The sequence below is a fragment of the Salvelinus fontinalis genome, chromosome 3 (assembly GCF_029448725.1).
Source record: "Salvelinus fontinalis isolate EN_2023a chromosome 3, ASM2944872v1, whole genome shotgun sequence".
NCBI classification, from domain to species: domain Eukaryota; kingdom Metazoa; phylum Chordata; class Actinopteri; order Salmoniformes; family Salmonidae; genus Salvelinus; species Salvelinus fontinalis.
In genome coordinates this window covers 16192533-16207889 of record NC_074667.1, presented here as the reverse complement: position 1 = coordinate 16207889, position 15357 = coordinate 16192533, and the positions used below count along the sequence as shown (strand labels likewise).

The 15357-nt window shown below is 41.1% G+C and overlaps 1 protein-coding gene across 2 annotated transcripts in view; it reads right to left on the bottom strand.

Annotated features, from left to right (window-relative positions):
* The window catches only part of mmp24 (matrix metallopeptidase 24), a 98696-nt gene that overhangs the window by 28028 nt on the left and 55311 nt on the right, over positions 1–15357 (bottom strand). The gene's annotated exons all lie outside the window — the stretch shown is intronic.

The window sequence follows — 15357 nt, the reverse complement described above, 5'->3', positions numbered from 1 at the left end:
GCAGTGCGCCAAATTCAAAATACAGAAATACTCATAATAAACATTCATAAAATATACAAGTGTTATACATCGGCTTAAAGATGAACTTCTTGTTAATCCAGCCGCTGTGTCAGATTTCAAAAAGGCTTTACGGCGAAAGCATACCATGCGATTTATCTGAGGACAGCTCCCCGCTTACAAAAGCATACAAACATTTTACAACCAAGTAAGGAATTACAAAAGTCAGAAATAGCGATAGAATTAATCACATACCTTTGATCTTCCTATGTTTGCAGTAACAAGAGTCCATGTTACACAATAAATGTTCATTTTGTTCGATAAAGTCCCTCTTTATGTCCCAAAAACTAAGTTTTGTTGTCACGTTTTGTTCAGTAATCCACTGCCTCAAAGGCGGTCACGACATGCAGACAAAAACATCCTAATAGTACCTGTAAAGTTCATTGAAACATGTCAAACGATGTTTATAATTAATCCTCAGGTTGTCTGTCTATATAATTGATAATATTTCAACCGGACAATAGTGTCTGCAATAGAAAAGAAAAACAACGAACGGCGCGCAATCATCGCTCAAAACGAATCATCGCTCAAAACAGCTCTGGTTCATTTAGAGTCCACTGAAAGAATGTTCTCATTCTTCCTCGTTTTTCAGAATAGAAGCCTGAAACAATGTCTAAAGACTGTTGACATCCAGTGGAAGCCATAGGAACTGCAATTTGGGTCCTATCCAAATACATACTGTATAGGCATTCAATAGAAAAGTACCCACATCAAAAATATCCCACTTTCCTGGATGGATTTTCCTCAGGTTTTCGCCTGCCATATCAGTTCTGTTATACTCACAGACATTATTTTAACAGTTATAGAAACTTCAGAGTGTTTTCTATCCAATACTATCATGTATATGCATATCCTAGCTTCTGGGCCTGAGTAACAGGTAGTTTACCTTGGGCACGTTTGTTATCCAAACGTCAAAATACTGCCCATACCCAAGAGAGGTTTTTTAAGGGTGTTTTCTGATATCGGGCATTTCTTAGTATCAAGTTACACATATTGATGTTTGTCATTGTTCGGTGGCTGTTTCTTTCATGTCGGGCACAAATTGTTTTTACTTAAAAAAATGATTTAACCTTTATTTAACTATTAAGTCAATTAAGAACTAATTCTTATTTACAATGATGGCCTACCCCGGCCAAACCCTAACCCGGACGACGCTGGGCCAATTGTGTGCCGCCCTATGGGACTCCCAATCATGGCCGGTTGTGATACAGCCTGGAATTTAACCAGGGTCTGTAGTGACGCCTGTAGCACCGAGACCCTGCGCCCCTAGGGAGCCCCCTGTGACAATTGTAGCTAACCCTAACCCTTTTCCTAACCTGAAATGCTAATTCACCTAACCTGCCATGTTAATGATCCTAACCTGCCACATTAGTTATACTAACCTGTTATGTAAACAAATCATCTGTGTCGAGAAACCATAACACCGGAACTGACCAATGGCAGGTGTCAATGTGTTCGGGGATTTTAAAGAATTGATTGGGGACTTATTTGTGGAGGAATACAAGTGTATTTTGGGGTGATTTGTAATGTTTAATTTGTACTCCCCATGACTGTGTTTTTGTATTTTAATGTGTATTTTATATATAGACTGCTCAAAAAAATAAAGGGAACACTTAAACAACACAATGTAACTCCAAGTCAATCACACTTCTGTGAAATCAAACTGTCCACTTAGGAAGCAACACTGATTGACAATAAATTTCACATACTGTTGTGCAAATGGAATAGACAAAAGGTGGAAATTATAGGCAATTAGCAAGACACCCCCAAAAAAGGAGTGATTCTGCAGGTGGTGACCACAGACCACTTCTCAGTTCCTATGCTTCCTGGCGGATGTTTTGGTCACTTTTGAATGCTGGCGGTGCTCTCACTCTATTGGTAGCATGAGACGGAGTCTACAACTCACACAAGTGGCTCAGGTAGTGCAGTTCATCCAGGATGGCACATCAATGCGAGCTGTGGCAAAAAGGTTTGCTGTGTCTGTCAGCGTAGTGTCCAGAGCATGGAGGCGCTACCAGGAGACAGGCCAGTACATCAGGAGACGTGGAGGAGGCCGTAGGAGGGCAACAACCCAGCAGCAGGACCGCTACCTCCGCCTTTTTGCAAGGAGGTGCAATGCCAGAGCCCTGCAAAATGACCTCCAGCAGGCCACAAATAATTTCCACCTTTTGTCTATTCCATTTGCACAACAGCATGTGAAATTTATTGTCAATCAGTGTTGCTTCCTAAGTGGACAGTTTGATTTCACAGAAGTGTGATTGACTTGGAGTTACATTGTGTTGTTTAAGTGTTCCCTTTATTTGTTTGAGCAGTGTATATATATATATATATAGATAGATATAGTATAATGTGTTTATTTATGTTGTATATAAAGGGCACATTTGTAAAAGAGACCTAGGTCTCAATATGTCTTCCCTGTTAAAATAAAGGTAAAAAAATGAATACAAATTTGGAGTTTCCTGATATCAGGGAACACCCACATCGAGAATAGCCCCAAATTGCAGTCTGCAATTACACCATATTCCAGCAGCTGCTTATTTTTTTATGTAATCCTTAGGTTATTTTGAGGTGTGTCTTATTAGGGCAGTAGCTTTCAGATTAGTTATTTTTGGCCAACTGTGAGAGTAAATGTCATCCCTGTTCATCATCTTAAATTTGAACAATGCAACAACAAAATAATCTCACTTTAATATTTCTTTACATTATCTAATGTTCCTAACCATTATTATTTACATATTGTAACAAAGTGGTAACTACAAAGTGGTAACTATGCCAACTTTGGATTAGTACAGGCTTTTAAAGAACACTTGTGCAAGCCTCATTAAAGCTACACAATAGCCAGTGTTCAACTATACCATGTGATAACAATACAATAGAACAAATCAATTGGAATGATATTTACTCTCACGGGTAGCCAAAAATAACTATATGAAAGCCACACATCTGCTAAGCCACACCTCCAGTCATCTGATCTGATCCACTGGGTCATATCTCAATGAGCAAGCATCAACAACCCAACCTTGCCCTCTTTAAAGTAAGCAACCCAACTAAGTGACCCAATACATGCAACCCAGCATTTTGGTCATCCAAACAACCCAACATTTTTTTGAGTATGGTATGCTGCCATACACAAAAATGCTGGATTGTTTGGTTGACATAACGGCTGGGTTGCTGCCGTTGGGTCACTTATTTTGGGTTGTTTTCTTTAAAAACTGCGGGGTTACTGATTCTTGGTTATTCAGATATGAAGACTAGAGGCGTGGCTTAGTAGGGGCGTGGTTTTCAGATATTTTTGGCCTCCCATGAGAGTAAATGTAATTTTGGTTCATCTGATTTGTTGTAAATGTTAAATGCATTTCCTAATGTTGGGATTACTTAAAAAATACCCAGCTGCTGGGCCAACCAAAAAAACAACAACTGATGGTTAAATTAACCCATGTTTGCGTCCTCCAAACAACCCAACATATTGCGTTATTCAGGCAAATCAACTGGCTGGGTCATAATAACCCAGCGTGTGTTCTGTCCAATACTTACCCAGAACTGGGTTACCAAATAAGCTAATTTGGGGTTCAGGAGTGAATGAATATCACAATATGAATATTTCAAAGAAGGATACTAGAGAGAATTTAAATGAGCTTCAAGTTAGCAAACATACACAAATCACAAGCTTATTCCAGCCACTGTAACACAGCTGATTGTGTGCTCTGTAATGAACTAGTTAAGAGTGACAATTTGCTTCATTTTATAAAGTATAACCAAGTTTAAGATGATTGAGAGCAGATTGCTGGATCTGTAACCTAATGGAAGTTTATTTTACTGATGCTATTAAGACAAATGCAGTAACCAAATGACTTATTTTTGCATACAAAACACATACAATGAATAAAAAGTATGCACATTATATGAACACATGATGCCTCATCTGCTGTGTAATAGTTTATCTTCATAAATGATCTGAAATATGTGAAAAATACAGATGCAGCCAATTTAGCTATGACAGTGGTAAGCAGATGGGCCCTTTTGTAATACATTGGGGTTAGCAAGCAAGAGAATATCCGCTTCAAACTATGCAACATTGGATGACGTGAGTGATTCTAGTCTGTAATCTGTATTCATGAGAGCAATGGTCTACTGACCTACTGATCTAGGTCTTGGCTGATTTCTTTTGATTTTCCTATGATATCAAGCAAAGAGGCACTGAGTTTGAAGGTAAGCCTTGAAATACATCCACAGTTACACCTCCAGTTGACTCAAATGTTGTCAATTAGCTTATCAGAAGCTTCTAAAGCCATGACATCATTTTCTGGAATTGCCCAAGCTGTTTAAAGGCACAGTGAAATTATCTGTCTGTGAACAATTGTTGGAAAAATTACTTGGTTCATGCACAAAGTAGATGTTCTAACCGACTTGCCATAACTATAGTTTGTTAAGAAGAAATTTGTTGAGTGGTTGAATAACAAGTTTAAATGACTCCAACCTAAGTGTATGTAGACTTCCGACTTCAACTGTAAATGTTACAGCAGCCTAGGCTACACCTAAACATTAGAGATCTGACATGCTGTATGGGATGAAAACGAGACAATTTTTCAGTTTAATCAACTTTAGGCTACTAATAAGAGCAGCTGCATACAGCCTATGTGCGCTGTACAATTGGTCAGGGTAAACTAATTGGTAACGTTATGTATTTATAGTCCATTTGTGTGTTAGGAGAAAATGTGATCAAATTTGGTTTATATTCAACATTGGGCTGGCTAGGCTACCTTTTATGTTTTCAATCCAAAATTATTAACATAATAGTGATGACAGATGTGAGTGAATTTCTTATAAAGCCTACAGTTGCATAGAACTGCATGATGCAAACCTGCATAAAGCAAGCTCAGCCCTGTGAGTTCTATTGTCTATCAGTTGTTGTCTCTGTGTCTGGGTAGAGGAAATGCCCTTCCTAATCTAGTCTAAATATAATTAATATGAACAAGTATAAGGTTGCTGCAGTTTGACAGGGTTTTCACCCCTGTCCGCTCATCCACTGGCACATTGAATGTTTCCTCTCCAAGCACTGAGTAGCTCTATCAATTTTCTCTCATTACTTTATGGAGAGTCAATCACATAGACAAACACAATTACATTATTACACATAAATGATTTGACTTGCTTGGACTAACTCATTCTTAGCTCTTTGGTCTAACTGTGCAGTGTGTTGTGTTATTGTTTTTTGTCTTCCCAGACAAATCCTGTCCTGCACTGAAATCAAGCCTCTGAACACCTCAACTCATGCCTCATTCCCTCATTCAGTCATTGCTGTGATCCCTTCCAAACACTGTGTAATTAGCCCTCTCATTCCCATTCCCCATAATAGTGTACTATACATTTCTTTATTAAATGCTTTAGGTTAAAATAATTACTCTTTGACGATTTTTGAAACACTTTGACATCTCTGTGTGTTCAGCGCCTATACCGTGGGTCTCACATTCTCCTCAATTTTGGAAACCCCAGCCTCCACTGCCACATACTATTGGTCATGTGGTGTATGTAACTATAAGGTGACAACGATTAAGGCTGTGTGTAGCGGTTAGCAGTCATGATATGAAGGTTTGGCTTGGAAAGTTGTTTTTGCCTAGTCACAGACAGGTGATGTGTTGTGCACTTAAGTCCACAAGTGAAGGGAAAAGGTGACAGGATAGATAATTCCGAGAAGGAATTATGCTGAACAGAAATATAAACACAACATGTAAAGTGTTGGTACCATTTTTCATGAGCTGAAATAAAATATCCAGAAATGTTCCATACGCACAAAATGCTTATTACTCTCAAATGTTGTGCACAAATTTGTTTACATCCCAGTTAGTGAATATTTCTCCTTCGCCAAGATAATCTATCCACCTGACAGGCGTGTCATATCAAGAAGCTGATTAAGCATCATGATCATAGGCTAGGGCTGATTTCAAGGTTTTACTGCTAACCTAGAATTTCTAAGCAAAAAGCTGGAGGCAGGGCTTTCTCCTATAGAGAGAATTACTTTTTCATTGGCAAGATAAACAAACTTTGGGTATCCCGAGTGGTGCGCAGTGGTCTAAGTAGCTGTGCCACTAGAGATTCTGGTGAGATTCCACTAGAGTCCAGGCTCTGTTGCAGCCGACTGGGAGACCCATGGTGTGGCGCACAGTTGGCCCAGCGTTGTCCGGGTTAGGGGAGTATTTGGCCGGCAGGGATGTCCTTGTCCCATCGCGCACTAGCGACTCCTGTGGCGGGCCTGGCACAGTGCACGCTGACACGGTCGCCAGGTGTACGGCGTTTCCTCCGACACATTGGTGCGTCTGGCTTCCGGGTTAAGTGGGCATTGTGTCAAGAAGCAGTGCGGCTTGGTTGGGTTGTGTTTCGGAGGATGCACGGCTCTCGACCGTCGCCTCTCCTGAGTCCGTACGGGAGTTGCAGCGATGAGACAAGACTGTAACTACCAATTGGATACCACAAAATTGTGGAGAAAAAGGGGGTAAAAGAACAAAAACGTAGGGATGCCCTTTCAGCATTAAAATGCTGACACTACACATCCAAATATATCTGACCAAATTATGAAAGACGATAATTTTTGAATTCCGTAAAGTCAGTGTGGAAGAAGTGAAAAATTATTGTTGTCTGTCAACAATGACAAGTCTTCGGGTTCCGACAATATGAATGGAAAATTACTGAGGATAATTGCGGACAATATTGCCACTCTTATTTGCCACATCTTCAATTTAAGCCTAGAAAGTGTGTGCCCTCAGGCCTGGAGGGAAGCTAAAGTCATTCCGCTACCCAAGGATAGTAAAAACCCCTATACTGGCTCAAAAAGTCGACCAATCAGTCTGTCTTAGTAAACTACCGGGGAAAATGGTGTTTGACCAGATACAATGCTATTTCATGGTAAACAAATTGACAACAGACTTTCAGCACGCATATCGGGAAGGACACTCAACAAGCACGGCACTTACACAAGTTACTGATGATTGGTTGAGATAAAATTATTGCGGGGGCTGTCTTGTTAGACTTCAATGCAGCTTTTGACATTATCGATCATAGTCTGCTGCTGGAAAAATATATGTGTTATGGCTTTGTCTAACAGAACAAAGAGGGTGTTCTGTAATGGAAGCCTCTCCAACATAATCCAGGTAGAAGCTGGAATTCCCCAGGGTAGCTGTTTAGGCCCCTTGCTTTTTTCAATCTTTACTAATGACATGCCACTGGCTTTGAATAAGGCCAGTGTGTCTATGTATGCAGATGACTCAACACTATATATGTCAGCTACTTCAGCAACTGAAATGACTGAAACACTTAACAAAGAGCTGCAGTTAGTTTCAGAATGGGTAGTAAGGAATAAGTTAGTCCTAAATATTTCCAAAACTAATAGCATTGTATTTGGGACAAATCATTCACTAAACCCTAAATCTCAACTACATGTCGTAATGAATAATGTGGAACTAAACTGTGGACTAAACTGCTTGGAGTAACCCTGGATTGGAAACTGTCATGGTCAAAACATATTGATACAACAGTAGCTAAGATGGGGAGAAGTCTGTCCATAATAAAGCACTGCTCTGCCTTCTTAACAACACTATCAACAAGGCAGGTCCTAAAGGCCCTGGTTTTGTCGCACCTGGACTACTGTTCAGTCATGTGGTCAGGTGCCACAAAGAGGGACTTGGGAAAATTGCAGTTGGCTCAGAACAGGGCAGCACGGCTGGCCCATAAAAGTACACGGAGAGCTAACATTAATAACATGCATGTCAATCTCTCATGACTCAAAGTGGAAGAGAGATTGACCTCCTCATTACTTGTTTTTGTAAGAGGTGTTGACAAGTTGAATGTACCGAGCTGTCTGTTTAAAATACTAGCACACAGCTCGGACACCCATGCATACCCCACAAGACATGTCACCAGAGGTCTCTTCACAGTCCCCAAGTACAGAACAGACTATGGGAGGCGCGCATTACTATATAGAGCCATGACTACATGGAACTCTATTCCACATCAGGTAACTGATGCAAGCAGTAGAATCAGATTTAAAAAGCAGGTAGAAATACACCTTACTTCACAGCGGGGACTGTGAAGTAACACACATAGGCATAGACACATGCAGACAAACACATGATAACATATGCATTATACACACACGTACACATGGATTTTGCATTGTAGATATGGTGTAGTGGAGTATGGGCCTGAGGGCACACACTTAGTGTGTTGTGAATTCTGTAGTGAATGTATTGTAATGTTTTTCAAATTGTTTAATTTTGCCGGACCCCAGGAAGAGTAGCTGCTACCTTGGCAGCAGCTAATGGGGATCCATAATAAATACACATTACACAGGTGCACCTTGTGCTGGGGACAATAAAAGGCCACTCTAAAATGTGCAGTTTTGTCACACAACACAAAACCACAAATGTGTCAAGTTGAGGGAGTGTGCAATTGGCATGCTGACTGCAGGAATGTTCAACAGAGCCATTGCCAGAGAATTGAATGTTCATTTCTCTACCCTCAGCCGCCTCCAACATCATTTTAGAGAATTTGGCAGTAGATCTAACCGGCCTCACATTTCGTACATTATTAGCCCAGAACGTTATTTGTGTTATTACATAATGACGGAAAGAACTTTTGGATATCAGAGCGGCCGTAACTCACCAGCATTCCAACCAGATATACATCTTTCCCGAATTGTATCCTTTGTTGGTTCCCCCCAAGGCAATTTAACTTATCCCAGAAGCTGCTCTAAGATGCCGCCGGCGGAGTAGAGGTATTCGGAGTGGACTTCTAACCCGACTCAGGAGGCATGCACACCATCCACCGCTTCCCAGTATATTACTCGCTAATGTTCAGTCCCTGGACAATAAAGTAGACAAGCTCAGGGTGAGGATCTCCTTCCAGAGAGACATCAGGGACTGTAACATACTCTGTTTCATAGAATCATGGCTCTCTCCGAATATACTGTCCCCGTCCATACAGCCAGCTGGAATAATGAATTCTCCGGGGAGAAGAAAGACGGTGGTGTATGTTTTACGATTAACTACTCATGGCGTGATTGTGATAGCGTACAGGAATTCAAGTACTTTTGTTCACCCAACCTAAAATACCTCACATTCAAATGTCGACCGTATTACCTCCCAAGAGAATTCTCTTTGATTATAGTCACAGCCCTGTATATTCCCCCTCAAGCTGATACCACGCCGGCCCTCAAGGAACTACACTGGACCTTTTGCAAACTGGAAACCACATATCCCGAGACGGCATTTATTGTAGCTGGGGACTTTAACAAAGCAAATATGAGGAAAACTCTACCGAAGTTCTAACAACACACTTCAAAAGGTGCCATTGCTATCCCTTCCGGACCCCCTCTCTTCGGCAAATCAGATCACGACTCCATTCTGCTCTTCCGTGTCGAAGTAACAAAAGTTTATTCCTAGAAAAGGGGGCAGGCAAAACGACAGGGCAGGGCAGGCAGAAGTCAATAATCCAGTGTGGTGAGGCAAGGTACAGGACGGCAGGCAGGCTCAGGGTCAGGGCAGGTAGAATGGTCAAAACCGGGAAAACTAGAAAACAGGAACTATAGACAAGACAGGAAAAAGGGGGAAATGCTGGTAGGCTTGACGAACAAAACAAAGGAGCAAGGGGAAAAACGCTGGTAGGCTTGACGAACAAAACGAACTGGCAACAGACAAACATAGAACACAGGTATAAATACACTGGGGATAATGAGGGGAGATGAGAGACACCTAGTGGGGAGTGGAGACAAGTATATAGACTGGTGAAACAGATCAGGGTGTGACAGGGATGCTGAACCACATCAGGGACTGCACTGTGGCTGAGGCACACAGAGTAAAGGAGGACAGTTCGTGGGACATGTCTGTTGTCGAACAAAAAGCCTTCATTTCGATTTTGTTTATCTGTGGTGCACAAGGCGCAAAGAGTTTGGCATTGGAGAGCTTCTGGTCGGCTGACTATGGCTATGCATTCTTCAAAGGACCATGTCCCAGAATCGATTCAGGGACATCATGAGATTCCTGCATTTTGACAAGAGAGAAACTCGAGGCAGATGTCTCCAAGAAGACAAATTTGCACTGGTTTCCGAGGTGTGGGTGAAATTTGTTCAGAACAGCTACAAGCACGGTACTGACATCACTGTGGATGAGCAACTGTTCCCCACAAAAGCACGCTGTCGCTTTACTCAATACAATGGAAACAAACCAGAAAAGTTTGGTATAAAGTTTTGGCTGGCTGCAGATGTGAAGAGCAAGTACATGTTGAACGGCGCGTCATACCTGAGAAAGCATGAGACACGGAGACCTGGTCAAAGATGGTGCTGAAGATGGTTGATCCTTACCTGGAGAAGGGAAGAAACATCACTACGGACAACTTCTTCACCTCACTTGACCTCGCCAAAGCACTGCTCTCCAAAAAAAAACTGCCTGGTGCGCACAGTAAACAAGGCAAGACAGGAGCTGCCCCCCTCTGCTCAGAAGCAGATGGAGCTGTTCAGCACACAGGTGCTGAAATGTGAGAATGCCACATTGACCATTTACCAGGGTAAACAATGAAAGAATGTCTGCCTCATCAGCACGATGCACCCAACTGTTGCCAAAAGGAGAAGCATGAGACAGTTACCCACTACAATGCAATGAAGGTATATCTTTTTTTCTTGCTGTGTTTACATTGATTCTTTGTGTTTACACTGGCACTGTTTTGTGTAGCCTATAGAATTTGCAAGTAAGAATTTGATTGTAGCATATGGTGTACTGTATTGTATTCCAGTGCATACCATTAATAAACTTGTATTTCATTTGAAGGTGGGCGTGGATGTGCTGGACCAAATGGCGTGCAAGTACAGTGTCCAAGGCAGTACTCGAAGATGGCCAGTGGCAGTGTTCTACAACATCTTTGACCTGGCTGGCATAAACGGCTGCAGCATCAGGAGGATACGCGACCAGAGCAGAAGCGGAGGCAGTTCTAAGTGCGCAGGCACTGCAAAAAGAACAAAACTTGTAACACTTGCCAGAAAGTAGTGTGTGGGAAATGCATACGAATGCAGTGATTACTTGTGTTAACTGTGAGTAGGTTATAGAGACTAAACGGTATGAGCCAGGGCACAAAGTTTGGCCAATAATTATTATAATTTTTTTTTTACATTTAACTTTTTTTATGATAGGGGGCAGCATGTTCACTTTTGGATGAATTGCGTGCCCATAGTGAACTGCCTCCTACTCTGTCCCAGATGCTAATATATGCATATTATTATTACTAATGGATATAAAACACTCTGAAGTTTCTAAAACTGTGTGAATGATGTCTGTGAGTATAACAGAACTCATATGGCAGGCAAAAACCTGAGAAAAAATCCAAATAGGAAGTGAGAATTCTGAGACTGGTCAATGTTCAACTCATCGCCTATTTAATGCCCTGTAAGATATGGATATGTTTGCACTTCCTATGCCTTCCACTAGATGTCAACAGTCTGTAGAACATGGAATGAAGCCTCTAGTGTGATGTGGGGCCAGATGGGAGGTGTTTCAGTCATTTGGTCTGGCAGAATGCCAGTTCCTGGTCACGCGCGTTCCAAACGATATCGTCTTGCTTTCCAACTTCTGAGACACAAAGGAATTCTCCAGTTGGAACGTTATTGGATAGTTATGATAACAACATCCTGAAGATTGATTCTCTACTTAGTTTGACCAGTTTATTCGACCTGTTATATAACTTTTTGAAGTTTGCCTGCATCTGCGCGAGCGTTTGGACATGTGCACTAAACATGCTAGCAAAAGTAGCTACTTAGACATAAGTAATGGACATTATCGAACAAAACAGCGATTTATTGTGGAACTAGGATTCCTGGGAGTGCATTCTGATGAAGATGATCAAAGGTAAGGGAATATTTATGATGTAATTTCGTATTTCTGTTGACTCCAACATGGCGGAAAAATTTTGTTATTTTTGAGCGCCGTCTCAGATTATTGCATGTTGTGCTTTTTACGTAAAGTTTTTTTGAAATCTGACACAGCGGTTACATTAAGAACAAGTGTATCTTTAATTCTATGTAAAACATGTATCTTTCATCAAAGTTTATGATGAGTATTTCTGTTATTTGACGTGGCTCTCTGCAATTTCTCCGGATATTTTAGAGGCATTTCTGAACATGGCGCCAATGTAAACCGAGATTTGTGGATATAAATATGCACATTATCGAACAAAACATAAATGTATTGTGTAGCATGGTGTCCTATGAGTGTCATCTGATGAAGATCATCAAAGGTTAGTGATTCATTTTATCTTTTTCTGCTTTTTGTGACTACTATCTTTTGCTGGGGAAATGGCTGTGTTTTTCTGTGGCTATGTACTGAGCTAACATAATCGTTTGGTGTGCTTTCGCCGTAAATCCTTTTTGAAATCAGACATGTTGGCTGGATTCACAACATGTGTAGCTTTAATTTGGTGTCTTTCATGTGTGATTTCATGAAAGATTGATTTTTATAGTAATATATTTGAATTTGGCACGCTACATTTTTTCTGGCTTTTGGCCAAGTGAGACGCTACCGTCCCACATATCCCAGAGAAGTTAACCAAGTTACATTCTTATTTACAATGACGGCCTAGCGGGGGACAGTGGGCTAACTGCCTTGTTCAGGAGCAGAACGACAGATTTTTACCTTGTAAACTCTGGGATTTGATCCAGCAACTTTTTGGTTACTGGCGCAACACTCTAACCACTAGGCTACCGGCTATTAGCCATCCAGTTCAAATGTTTATGAGCCCAACATATGATTAAAAAAAATATATATAAATAAAAAAGGATGTTAATTTTGTTCTACTGAGTTGTATTGCTATGATTGCTTCATATATCAGCTAATTTGTAGCATTTTTATTAATTATATTCTTGTCCCTGGTGACGGTCAGATTGACCGCTATGTAAATTATCCATGTATATTACACCTGTTGTTACAATGACATGAAACCATTTTTTCCATGTTTCATCTTTGTATTTTTAAAGCTTTAAAACAACATAACAAAATAACATGAATTTTGAATCAAATTTTGTCGTACAGTCAGAAAATACAGTATTGTCTTATTTTAGTATTTACAGTATATGTGCATCTCGATCAATCAATAGATTGTCTGACTCATTACAATTTACATTTGGTCTCCTAAGGTTTCTTATGACATATTTTTATTTAAACAATTTTTTTTATCCCCTTTTCTCCCCAATTTTCGTGGTATCCAATCGCTAGTAATTACTATCTTGCCTCATCGCTACAACTCCCGTACGGGCTCGGGAGAGACGAAGGTCGAAAGCCATGCGTCCTCCGAAGCACAACCCAACCAAGCCGCACTGCTTCTTTAACACAGCGCGCCTCCAACCCGGGAGCCAGCCGCACCAATGTGTCGGAGGAAACACCGTGCACCTGGCCCCCTTGGTTAGCGCGCACTGCGCCCGGCCCGCCACAGGAGTCGCTGGAGCGCGATGAGACAAGGATATCCCTACCGGCCAAACCCTCCCTAACCCGGACGACGCTAGCCCAATTGTGCGTCGCCCCACGGGCCTCCCGGTCGCAGCCGGCTGCGACAGAGCCTGGGCGCGAACCCAGAGACTCTGGTGGCGCAGCTAGCACTGCGATGCAGTGCCCTAGACCACTGTGCCACCCGGGAGGCCCTCTTATGACATATTTTAACATTACAAATGCATGAATTCATTAATTTTAAGTGCCATGTACAGGATATAAAATGTGTGTAGAATGTACATGTAACAACAAAAGAAAAAGCAGAAAAACAAAGTATATTGTTGTCCTCAGAAAAAAAAAAGACTAATAACAGTGGAGACGCTGGAAGAATGGCAGTGAGCCTGGCCTTCTTACTATCCCTCACTCTGATGCTGGGTGACAGTCCTCAAAGATCCAATCAGATTCACTTGCCCAGATAGACTAAATATAGAGCGCAGCCAGTCAAGAAAACACATTTAAAGGTGCAGTAAAAATGTCTTTCCCCTCTCTCCTGTTCTACTTCACGAGACAATATTTGTTTATATCCCTGCCTTGAGGAAGAATTTCAGCAAGTGTTGCTGGATTGCATAAGTTGCACTGAAAATATAGCAAAAAAAAGGTGTCGGTCGGAATGTTGATATGGAAAAACAACAGAAGATAGATGAATAAATAGATGAGTAGAACTGTACAGTAATGCTGGGTCCGCTAAATGGGATGTCTGGGTGTCTCAGCGGCAGCATCTTCCTTATGGAGCAGATATGTTTAATATTCTTGACAGATTTAATCAGAAACACAGGAGCAGGTCCTGACTAGAATGAAAAATAAGGTAGCATATGCTTATATTAAAAAATACATGTATTCCATAAACAAACCATAAACTTGTCAAGACAGGAGGCAAGCAAACCCAGATCTCAGTCTTAGAGCCCATCACCCAGGGACAACAAATGGATCACAGGCATGAAAGCTACCTTTGGTCCAAAAACTGACCATGACCCTTACCATATGTAGAGTATATATATACAGTGGGGCAAAAAAGTATTTAGTCAGCCACCAATTGTGCAAGTTCTCCCACTTAAAAATATGAGAAAGGCCTGTAATTTTCATCATAGGTACACTTCAACTATGACAGACAAAATGAGAAAAAAAATCCAGAAAACCACATTGTAGGATTTTTTATGAATTTATTTGCAAATTATGGTGGAAAATAAGTATTTGGTCACCTACAAACAAGCAAGATTTCTGTCTCTCACAGACCTGTAACTTCTTCTTTAACTTTTTATGGCTGCAGGGGCAGTATTGAGTAGCTCTGATAAAAGGTGCCCATTTCAAACGGCCTCGTACTCAATTCTTGCTCGTACAATATGCATATTATTATTACTATTGGATAGAAAACACTCTCTAGTTTCTAAAACCGTTTGCATTATATCTGTGAGTCAAACAGAACTCATTTGGCACAAACTTCCTGACCAGGAAGTGGAAAGTCTGAAATCGAGACTCTGTTCTACTTCCTGCCTATACATGGGCATGATACGTATTAGTATACACGCACTTCATACACCTTCCCCTGGATGTCAAGAGGCGGTGAGAGAAGAAATTTAGTGTTTATCTTGGTCTGAAGTGGAATACAAGCTCTTTGTATGACGTGTCCGCCCATTTCCTGTTTTCTGGAGAGCGCGAAGGGGTACTTGGATTTGCCTTCTGTTTAGCTGCCGTTATAGGCGACTAATATCTCCGGCTTTGATTTTATTTGATACATGTGACCATATCATCGTAAAATATGTTTTTTCAATATAGTTTCATCAGA